The sequence below is a fragment of the Vidua chalybeata genome, chromosome 4 (assembly GCF_026979565.1).
Source record: "Vidua chalybeata isolate OUT-0048 chromosome 4, bVidCha1 merged haplotype, whole genome shotgun sequence".
Taxonomy (NCBI): domain Eukaryota; kingdom Metazoa; phylum Chordata; class Aves; order Passeriformes; family Viduidae; genus Vidua; species Vidua chalybeata.
The window spans coordinates 18,042,069-18,054,258 of NC_071533.1; the positions used below are offsets into that span (position 1 = coordinate 18,042,069).

The following is a 12,190-nucleotide window of genomic DNA, read 5'->3' on the forward strand; positions in this document are numbered from 1 at the left end:
TTTAATTCCCCTCAGCCCTGTGGAATTCAAGTGCTGTGTCCTAATAATGGAGTTTCCCTCAAAAAGCAGCCAAAAAGCAGCCAGCAGGAGCAGGGTATGCCTCAGAAACAGTGTGTAAACTGCTGATCTTAGAAGGCATTGCAATGCAGTTGGACAAACCTGAAATCTTTTTCTTTTCTCATAAGCCTGCAAAAGCAGCCTGCCTGATTGTCTCTGGCTTTCTTCCTCCTAGGCTGCAGTTCAGTGTCTCGTGTGTGTTTGTTTTTGCATTTTAATGCCCATGAATCTACTCAGCCTGTCTTCTGAAATTCTTTAAGTGTCCAGAATTGAGGACCAAGGAAGGGCTCTGGCTGGCCAATGAGTTGGTGAGGATCAGTGGATGTGTAGTAGCTCTCAAAAATATACAGACGCATATTCTGAGGAACCATATAGTGATCTCACATCAATTTGAGATAGCCTGGAAGATGGTGAAAGAGGGCTAGATTACTTGGCTTTCGCTGAGAACACTCTCAACTGCTACAGGAATTTCTGCCATTGCAATGACAGTGTAAAACAATTCTGAATCAACACAAGACCAAATATTTCTAAATTGTCCAGAAGACTGACTTTCTGCTGAAATGTTTGTTGAATCAGAATATTTTGCTTTTCAAAGCTATGTAATTAATTTTAATAAGAGCACATAAAACACATTTTAAACTGGAAAGTTTTTTTCCTGAATGGCTAAGTGAATCAACATATTCCCACACAGCGTTTTGATTCGACAGTTCATCATTTTCCAAGGGAAAACAGTGCCTCAAAGATATTTGGCTGTGACAACTCTTTGTATTTAACTGCATTGATAAGAAACAATACAGTGGTTGTTCCTGTGGATGCATGTGTGTCTGAAGAAACATGGAGACTGGAACAGTTCAGCCTTTGGAGGTAATAGCTCTGCATTCATCAGGGATCAGCAATAGTTCCATGGGAACTTTATTTACTGAGTCTTGCTAAGGATCCAGCTCACTAAATATGCAAGATAAAAGTATCTCAAACCTCCAGTGTACATAGGAGCTGATGACACACAAGCTACAGATTGAGTGTTTTAATTATTCTTATTGTTTGTCCACATTAACCTGTGGTTTCTGGAACTGCAGTTTGATTAAAGTTCTTTGATTAAACAGATGAGTTGACAAGTCAAATGTTCCTTGCAGCCATCTGAATTATGGTATGAAATTAGGAACCTTTTCCTTGTTCAGTTTTTGTTCATGTTTTTTTCCACCCACAGCCAGGTGGATTTTGGATCACTCAGTAGGGACCTAAATATATATCGGAGGAGAAACACTTATGCCAGAAGGAAAAGCACCAATATCTGTAAAAGGGAGAGAATGGAGTTTCTTAGTATCTTGTGCACTGTAATTTTTTTTTTTTTAATTGGTGAAATAGTTACAAACTTCCTAGTTCCTTGTTTAACATCAAAAAAGAAAAAATTAAAAAGTCAAGCAGAGGCCTTGATGAATAGAAATGCTCAGTCTGTTTAGGCTGAGTCTGAACAAAGTTGTCCAATTCCCTTTGTGTTGCAGTAATTAGGATTTGCCTGAAATGGAGTGAAATATGGGAAGAAGCAGGCAGTGTGAGAGAGGATTTGGAGTGGGTGGCGAGGGATACTCCAGCTTTGTGCCTTTGTAATTATGCTGTGAAGTAATGCGGAGGGATAGTCTTAGGAACAGATGTTTAAGGATATAAGGATATATTGGCACCGCAGGAATCTAAGTCTGAATAGGATTTTCCTGACATGAGGCAGAATCCTTAGAAAACACCAGTGGACACAGATCTGCAGGCTGCTCTGCGCTAGATATTTTGCCAGTGCAGTTGGTTAACAGCACAGGAAGAAGTTGTGCCATACCACTAGGACTCCTAATTTCAGCACAGACCTGTCAGTAAATAATTTATTTTGCCTGGGTAACTGGCTTTACATAGAGGATGAAGAAAGCTCTGCCAGCAACAAGCCTTCTCTTACCAGCCTCATTTACTTCATGAGGTTGTTGCATAGGTTTAGTTTGATTATGGCTATGCAAAAAAGAGATTTTGATGAAGCAAGAATTGTTTTTATTAAACACAAATACTAAACCATCATCATTTGTGATACTTCTAACAGAGACAGTTAAAGTGATTTGCTGGCTTAGTTCCCTGTGCAGACCTTGAACAGAGGCTGACTCCTTCAGAAAAAATTCTCACTCTCAGATGGCACAAAGGTCCTGGATGCTTCTCTGATTTCAGAGCATCATTTTGAGCGTCAAGGCTTTTACCGAGTCTGTAAGCTAGACAGTGAACTCATCAGGTCAGGGGTGGTGTTTTAAAACCAAGGGGGAAGTTTGGTCCCCCAGTGGGATCACTGGATTGATTTGTAAAAATAATTGTCCTTGTTGAAAGAGGTTATGTAATGAGAAGTCTGATCAGATTTGATCAGTGTACAGCTATATTTAAGTGACACAGTGATGTCAGATCACCAGTGCTGCTGAGCAAATGTGCCATGTGGCCCATTTTTTACTTTCTCCTCTTAAAATTTATAGATGAAGGTTCCCCCACAGGAATAAAGAACTTTAATTTTCCTCTGTTTGTCTGCAAATTTCACTTGATGCAACAAGTTCCAGGTGAGCAGGCAAAATAACTTTTGCTCCCATGTTTTTGTTAGGTGCAACCATGCTTTAGCAGTTACATCATCACTAGAAAGTGCTGACCGTTTATCACATCCAAGAGGAATGGGAATAAAAATCTAAAGCAGCCTATGATCCAGTTTCTTAGCACTGGGCATCCCAATACCCCTTAGCACAAAGGTGATCACAGGGGCAAAACCACAGTGGGTTTGATTCACTTCAGTGTTCCTGCACTGGGGGACTGCAATAAATGCTGCAATCGATATTGCTATTCCACTGTACAAACAGAGCCTTACCAGGATGAAATTCTGTCCTTGGAAACAAAGTGGGCATGGATTTACTCACCTAGTCTGTAGTGCTCTTAATTTTACTCATGTGAGTAGCTGTTCTTGGCAGGGGCGTAATAGAGTCTACACTTGTGGCCTGCAGAAATTATTATGCTTTTCCTGTAGAGCTATCTGCCTTCCCTGCCCCCAGTTTCCACTGGAAACTGCCTTGTTTGTCACAGGTCATTCCACATCACTGTGGCTCACCAGGGAAATGACAATAATTCAAGTGCTTGGATATGGATGTCAAGCTTTTCTCTCCCTGTTGTTTCGTGGCATGACTGATGTTACTTTGCCTTGCTTGAAGGCAGTAGTTAAGAGGGCAGGATGAGCAAAGCTGTGATTGCATGACATGTAAATATACTTTGGCTAGTTCATTGTTAATACCATTCCAGGAGTGGTGTACAAATACTTCAAAGTGGAACAAAGGGAAAGTGGGGATGAAGGAGGAGCAGGGAAGGCAGAAGAGAGCAAGGTCAAAACACCAGTAGCTGCCCCTGGCAGTGTTTGACAGCCTCATCAAAAGCAAAGGACTAAACTGATCTTGAAAATATTATCCCTAGATGGTAGAACATGCTGAGAATTGCTGCAGCAACAGCAGGATGTTTGTATCCTTATTGTCATTTCCATTTTATTTTTGCTGATGAAGAGAATACATCTACTGTCTCTTCTACAAATAGGAGTTACTCATGTGCTGTACTGGAGCCTTGGGAGTCTCTGAACTGTCTTTCCAAAGCCTTTACTGACACTAAATCATCTTGGCAAATATATACAATCAAGAAGAGAAAAGGATGAGGCTGGATATGGTTTGTTAGAGACACACCAAGGAAAAAGGCTCAAGATGCAATCCTCTCTGCATTACAGAGTTGAGAGCAAGTATCACTGAAGTTAATGCAAGTTAGTAGTATGGTGTTCAAAGAGGAAAGAGGCCCAGGCGTTTACTTTGCTAGGCACAGCAGGTCCTCTAAAGGACAGTGCTGTGGTGGTGTATGCATGCTCCAGCTGAGTTACAAATGGGCTGTGTAAGCCCCAAGGGCCACTCCTCCAAGCTTCCCATGCACCAACTGGGACAAATGCAGACTGCAGCTTGTGGGGAAGGAGAGGGGAGAAAAATGGTGACATCCTATGGTGAAAACCATTCTATGATTGCCCTGGAGTGTTCTAGTCCACTTCCTTTTTTTTTTTTTTTTTTTTTTTTTCTTTTTCTCTTCTGTCTCTAGCATCACTTGGAATTAACTAAAGTTGTGGGTTTAAATTTGTGTAATTTACTGTTTGTTGGAGACACACGTTAGTCAATTAGGAGCAGGTAGAAACTAAACTGATTGTCGCTCTTAACCAGGGTTTGTATCACCTTAACTAAATTAGTTTAATTAAACACTACTGCATTCCTCAGCGCTCAGAAACAGTGCTTGTACATGTGTAACACTGAAGGTGCGTGTGTGCTGAATATGTATGACATCACATGCAATCAAATTTCTGAATAACAACTTGCATATCTGTCTGGGCATTTATACCTTGTCAATTACTCTGACGTTGTGTCTAATGGGGAGATGAAAATCCCTCTATAAATGCAGCTCACTGCTTTGGCAGCTTTGCTGACAGACTAGTAAACAACTTCTATGCAGAGTGCGATTTTCTAGTTTAGGAATGGAGCCACTTAGATTAGAACTCAGTGTTTTAGTGAGAAATGTCTAAAACGTTTACATAACCTATTTACATATGAATACAAACATTACAGGCTTTATATTAACAGCCCTTGTTGTTGCTCATTACTATGCATAGAAAAAGACATCAGCATTTCTAGTAGCGTCTACAAAATTATAAATATGTGATAGAGTAATTACTGATTTGGAAATCCAAATTATATTAAAATTATTGTAGCATCTGTGTCTCCAAAAACCTCTCCATTTGTCAATTCTAATCTTCTATTGCTTAGGCAATAAACATGAGTCTGATGCCTATTTACACAGTTTTTTATGAATCCCACCTGCCCCTTGAAATCTAAAAAGAAAGTGGAGGAAGGAGTGGTTTGATATCAAGATACCTGAAATTGGTCCATAGCTATTTCTCTCACCTTTACTTTACCCCACACCCACAAAAATACAAGAATTGATAATAGGCGTTGCACATTTATCTGAAGTGGCCAGGAGCTGCCAGGAAGATCATTCTGGAGTTGATTAGATTCTGCTCACACAGTAAAAACTGCCAAGGAAGTTCCTCCCAGAAAACAAAGGGATCAGTTCAGGGCTGATCCTTTACTCTTTTTACTGCAGCCCTATTTGTGTCAAATAGTTATGAAGGGCCAGGGACACATTTGGTGTGCTCCATGGCATGAGTGAGCGCCACTCAAGCCTTACTGTGGTGTCTGTGATGCAAAGCAGAAACCAGGCAGATGTTATGATGTCCTTCATTGTAACAGAGCTTTACAGCTTTACTTCCAGAAGAGACCCTGTAGATCTCAGCAGGTTCAGGCAGCAGATTTCCCAGGTCACTAAATAGTTATAAAAGTAATATGTGTGTGTATATATACATATATATATATACATATACATACATATATATATATATATATATATATATATATATGTGTTTTTCTTCTGTGGCTTTTAAAAGATTTTGCAGGGAGGTCAGTGTCATGCTTCCAGTGGTGTGGAAGAGCAGCAATGTCCCACATAAGGTTGCTGTGCCTCACAACAGAAATCTTAGTAGGGGCTCCTTTGCCACTTCCTGTCGGGGCTTTTGGCCACTGGCAGACACCACCCAAGGGAATTTATTAATGGCTGATAAGTGATTATTTGTAGGAGTGTATTTTTCCACGTTTTTTGGTCCTGGACCAGAATTCTGGCAGGCGGAATCAATGGGAGATGATTTGCTTGGAAATAATGTGCTCCCTAGGCAAAGCAGTTGCTGATGTCATGGGTGCTCTGATAAGCTGGGCATGGATAGACATTGTCACACTGACCTTTAAGAGGGTCTTTGGGAACTGATCCATGTTTTCCCCCTTGCTTGATGATGGAGAGTGAATGCTTCATCTGAAGTGGTGTGTTTTCCCTGGCAAGCTTGTCCCAGTTTTAGCTGAGCCATCCATGATTCCCCCTGTGGCTTTAATTATGGTGCTGCCTCTAGTTGTCATCTGTCTTTACACCTTCTACTTACACCACACAGGGACTTCGAGGCTTGTATATGCATAGTAACAGTTGCACAAGATGAAATGCTGCTGTATAAATAAAGCATTCATCACACCTGCAAGGGAGGTTTGAATAAAATCCCACATAGTTTTACTGCATGAGCAATGAAAGATCAGAAATGACAAATGGGTTGACAAATGGTGTGCTGTGCACAAATAGCATTATTTATTTGCTCAGTTGTGTCAGAGTGAGTGAGGTGAGGCTTGCTGGTGTTTTGAGAGAGTTGTTAGAGCATTTGTCAAGGCAGAGGCTGCAGGATCAAGCCACAGCCCCTGGCTGCAGCAGGTGAATAGCCATTAGGTGGAAAACCAAAGCGTCTTTTTTCCCAGGCTGCATGGTTGCAGGGAGTGACACATAGGATGAGACTGGTTGGGACAGAGAAAATTTCCTGGTTGGTTAATATTTTAGGGTTTGTCTGTCAGTCTGTTCACAGTGAGCTTTCTCAGCCCTGTCCATATGTCTGTACTGGCTAATTTAGTACCATGAGGGGCATTGGTTATTTATACATGACATTTCAAAAAGCCCGGAGTAAGATGAAGTCTGCCAAAAGCCCAGATGAGGGAAAGCCTCATATTCTCAACATTTGGAAGAGAATTAACTTTTGATGTATGCACTGAGAAAAAGAAGGGAGAATTTGGATGCCACCTGTGTCTTAACAAGCAATTCTTGTTTACACTAACAAAGAGAATAAAATGTGGTCACTCACCTATTATTTCACTGCAGTCAGGGTTAGCAGTAGTGAATATAGAGAGTTCTATTGACCCCAAAGGTGAGTTGAGATATCCTCACCCCTGACTGCGTATTCTTCAGCACCTGAGATCTGTTCCCCACTTGCCCCTTATTACAACCAAACTGCAATATGGACTACCTAAGTACTGCAGGATTTTAAGTCACCATTCAGAAAAAGCAGAGCCCCTTGCAAGGAGAAAAGGTTTGGATTTCACCAACATAAGGGTGCTTTGCTACAGGCTGGAAACTAAGTCTTTACAGCCATCCATGGAATTAAATCCAGTTTTTTCAGATCCACAGAATGGAATCTGTGGCAGTAAATTACTTCAGAGAGCAGAGACAAAGTAGCTGCAAGCATCATCAGACCAGCGTGCTTGGCACTAATGGTCCTGACAGTGTGCAGACTTCAGAGCTTCATGTGATTTTAAACTCTGGGAGGTGTCATGGCATTATTAACAGCTACTTGCTGTGAGATGCTGAGCTGATGCAGGGGCTGCAGTGTCACATGACTGGGGGAGTTGCTTCTTGGTGTGTGCCTGTCACCTCTGTACCCATGCCTTTGTCTCCTGGAAAGGAAAGGTAGCTTTATAAATATAAATGTCAATAGGGCACATGTGGAATTGGATGTGTCAGAACATCCAGGAGTAACTTCAGGGTCACAAGCACCCAGCAAAGAGTTCAATAGGGCCAAAAGCCAATTGGCAAGTTACCCTTGGCTGGGAAACGGCGTGAGTCGGTGTGTTCAGAAGTTTTCTGGTCATGGTGCCAGTGCTGAAAAGCTGTTCGAGCCATGGGCTCCGCTCAGCAAGTGATGCTTTTTGGGTTTTCTCCCTCCCCAGGGAGAAATTTTCTCATTACTTCACCAAAGTTTGTCTGAGCATCCACAGTCAGTTCAGTGAAAGTCCAGAGAGTCTGAGCAGCTGGTTAGTGTTTTTTGTCTGGCACTTTGCAGTTTAAGTGCTTGCTTTCATTACTTTTACAAAGCTGAGGACAGATTTTTCTCCTCAAAACTGGATCTTTTGGTAAGTCAGAGCAGAGGAGCTGTTTTTATGAGGGCAGGAGGAGGGCAAGACAAGCACTTTAAGGGAGAGGGTGGTTAGGATATAGCATGTGGCTGATAATCCTGTAGAGAAGTTGGGCAGAGTTACAGTCAATGAGTGTAGGTCACATGTACGGCATGGCCCTTTCAGCAAATCTTTTTCAATCTTTTAAAACCTTAATATTCCAGGCAATTCTTGGGTGAATAGTTTAGGGGAGTCTTTCTGATAGCATGAGCTGGTGAAACTTCACATGTTCTAGTACAGGAGTACCCTTGATTGTGCACTCCTGCTACCCAGCTCAGACCCTGTTAATGGTATGTGGTGCCTGTAAAGGACTGTTCAGCCTCTGAATTTCCTAGGATGTGGATCATTCCTGTGGGCAACTATAAGGCCAGCAGCATGTTTGGGTTTGTTTGCTTTTCTCCAGGAACAGGTCGCTTTTTTGCTTGTTGCAGTAAAGTGAATAGTTGATGCCTTCCTCCTGGCAGTGCTGAAGCACTCATGACCTAGCCCATGATGTGGTTGGGAATAAACCATGTTGCTCAGGTGTCCAATAGGTCTCCTAAGATAACAGGGCACGTATCAGTGGCTGTGGTCCTCTCCACCCTGGTGACAGCTGGCAGAGAGAGCTAGAGCCCCCCAAGGAGCATTAATGCATGAAAACATCCTCCATCATCTTAGCCTTCAAATGCAGGCAGGAGGAATGTGATAGTGGGAGCTATGCTCTCTTGGGAAACCCCACCGACAAATTTGAGGGCTTTGCATGGCAGAAACAGTGCTTTTATTAAGTAACAGAAGCTTAATTAAGTTTCTCCTGAATGTAATAAAAAATACAGCTGAATGTGGATCAGTCCCAAGTAATTGTTTCACTGCTTCAGCAGCTGTTTAACTAATGCTCCAGGGTTAAATAGGAATGCTGATGCTGATATTTTATTTCCTTTTTTTTTTTTTTTTTTTTTTTTTTCCCTGTTTTGGAAGGGGCTAAGTTGTCTCTTTCTCAGGGGACTGTGAGGTTAGTCTTGGCCCTTTGAACCTAATTAATCAATGACGGGGCTCTTCCAGGGCTGGCTGTGGAATTCTCTTTTAATTGCTCACTCGTGCAGTCATTTGTTTTGTTTAACCTGTGAGGGATTAAACTCGGTTATAAAGGTCCTTGCTTCTGTTGTAGAACAACTCCAGCCATCCAACAGCAGGCTCTCTGCTTTATTCCTGACACCCCCGGGGATGGAGCAGGGAAGAACTGGAGGGGCATCACTCCTTACTCTCCCTCTCCACACTGCCTGGATACACTGGTATTTTTGTGGCCCACTCCATCACTGCCAGTGAGTTTCCCAGGGTGTCCTCTTGGCAAAAGGAGGATCATTGGCTGTCAGTATAACCCAAGAATTCTCCAGATATCTCCCTCGCTTTCTTTCATTAAGTGTGAAACTTTAGAGACAGAAACTTTAATGATTTTCTCTGTGTGTGCATGGGTGTAATCCTGTATGCTCCACTGGGATCCTGATGGCATCCCATATCTCTGAACAGCTGTCAGGCAGCTCAGATTCTTTTCCAAACTGCCAGTCTCCAAAAATAATTCCTTTTCTTCTCAAGTATGGAATTTTGCCCTTGAGTCAGAGAGTCTGTGCAAAGCAAGGGCAGGTTTCAGTGACAAAGCTGCCCAAAACATTAGGGTCAGAAATAAAATCTTTTAAACCAGTTGGGGTGGTAATCAGGGCAGTGAATTTCCAGGCTACAGCGAGACTCTGCTTTCTCTTCCAGCCCCAGTGAATTGTTTTGAGAAATTGTATTTCTTGTAATGGTTGCCATTAACATTCAAAAGAAAGCGAGATCATTTTAACATGTTTCAAAAAGGGATGTTAAAATTTATTTCCCTTTTTATTAGATCCACTGCAGCAAGGCACCCAGTGGCTTTAGAAATGTAAGTAATGAAAAGCAGAGAACAAATGTTAACTATAGAAGTGATTTATGGAGACATCTGATGAATTTATCCTGCATCTTTTACCCTTTCATCCATCTCCCTGGACTTCAGCTAGTATGTCTGAGCAGCATCAGTCACATATTTTAAATCTGACTTGCCAGAGACATGCTCCATGCTCTGGAATGTGGATTTCCCAGTTTTTGTCCCACCTAAGGCTCCCATACAATCCTGTGCAGGCTTTTTTTTTTTTTTTTTCCCAATGGGACTCTCTGGGTTAGATTACCAAAGTAGGCAGTCTGTGACACAGCCTGCTGCCTGAAAAATGCTTAATAGCTGTCAGCTTCAACTGCTCCCCATGAGAATTGAGGAGTTGCAGGCCATGCTTTAACAGTTGGGCCTTTTTGTAGCTCCTCTAGGAAGAACCGAGCTCTTTGGAAGAATCCAGCCCTGGTGGGAGGCAGAGGCTGTCTGGAAAACTTGGCCTTTGTGTTTAGCTTCCTCAAAGGAAGTTGTCTTACGTACAGTGAGTGTAATTCTTTAATTCTCAGGCGGGTTCTGTATTATGAAACAGTGAATCCTCTACTAACAAAGTATTTTCCACATAGTCACAAAAAAGACTTGAGGTTTTGCAGAAGCCCTGTTCCTTCATTCCTACCAGCTGTTGTCCTGCAGATGTTCAGACACCTTTTCCTATCAGACTTTTTCTCAAAGGAGTTTTTTTAGCCAAATCTCTGTTTTTTTTAAATATATGTTTTAAAGTCGGATAAGGTATGTAATGAACAAGTTGTGTTCCTTTCAGGATGGTGACCAGAGGGTGAGGAAGGAGAAGAGCTGGTGGGCATATTTAGCTTACAATGGATGGATGGATGGATGGATGGATGGATGTGCTGAAAACTGCCCTAGGAAGGACAAGTGTGGAAGGAATGGGGGTGTGAGAGGGTGGAGGTGTGTGATTAGACTTCACCCAGCCTAGTGCCTAGCACAGTGTAAGAAACCCTCTCTGGAGCTGCTAGGCATATGTTTTTAAAAACACTTCCTTCCATCCCTTCCTATGTTGTTGCATGCAGCCACAAAGTGTTCAGTGCTATGTTTAGACATTTTGAGCAACTTCACAACTGTGGTTTCAATACATTTGATTTGGCTTCCCCCCCCCCCCCCCCCCTTACCTTTTGCTTCTGAATATGCTTTGGTTGGGCAATGCAGAGCAGGGAAGCATATGAAGGTTTTGTGACACTGTGATTTCTCTGGAGCTGAGAATCAAAGTGCAGGCTGCCTTTATTCAAGCTTTGTACTGAAGATCAAAGAGGCAGCATTGGTTGTGTTGGAATAAAATAAAAAAAGAAATCACCTTTGAATATTGAATAACATACTTAGTTCATTTCAGGATTATTTTTTGAGAAAATTTGTTTTGTTTCTGGTTATTATTTTTCTTGCTTTAATGCCTGAGGCACAGAGAGGGCCAAGTCTCCTTTGCACGAGGTGCTGTACAAAATCGGGGACCATGAACAGATTCTGTATTAATAGCACATGATGTGGCAGGCTGTTGGAGACTGTTTCTTTACTCACTAATACTATCTTTTTGTCTGAACTGCTTTAGCCATGGTGCTAAAGTCACAACCTGCCACATGTTGATCCTGTGTTTCATTTGGTCAGGAAGCTTACTGTACTCTGCTGCCTCCCTCTCCCCCCGCAACAGGCTGAGGGCCAATTGCCACCTAAACTAAAATCTATCGACCTTTTCTTAAAAATCACCTCAGTATCATGCTATTGGCAAGAGCAATGAGGAGAGATGTTGCTCTGGGTTATAGAAGCAGAAGTGCCTGCGTGCCTTTGGTTCACTCTTTAGTTCATCAGGGAGTTGCCCAGCCTTGACCTTCTGTGCTGTTTGGACGTGTTCATTTTTGTTTCATTCACTTATTATGTAAAATTTGAGATGGAGTGCAGTATAAATTATTTTGGTCCCAAACATTTCTTTAACCCTATTTGCAGAGGTGAAAGGCTAATACATTAAACCTACCAGCCCATGCATACAGATTACTTCAGCCCCTTCAGAGACAATATTCTCTGATTTCAGTTTTATCTTTTGCAGCAATTGTTGAGTGGCTGGGATGGGGGCACTGGGTGGTGAAAGTAAATGGCAGCAGTATAGTGACAATTAGCAAAGAGGGATACGGTGAAAGTAATACTGGATTTTCCTTTGAAAATAGGGTGGAATATTTATTTACGATTTTTTTTCTTAATATATTTAAAACATTTATAAGTGTTCATGTTCAAATTTGCTTCCTGCTCAGCCAGTGCTGAGTAGCAGGTTTGTACCTCACAGTGCTACAGAGCTGCAGCACTTTGGTGTCAG

The 12,190-nt window shown here is 42.0% G+C and overlaps 1 protein-coding gene across 2 annotated transcripts in view; it reads left to right on the top strand.

The window, feature by feature from the left end:
* ADGRL3 (adhesion G protein-coupled receptor L3) overlaps window positions 1-12,190 on the top strand; it is a 479,733-nt gene that overhangs the window by 260,377 nt on the left and 207,166 nt on the right. The window lies entirely within an intron of this gene.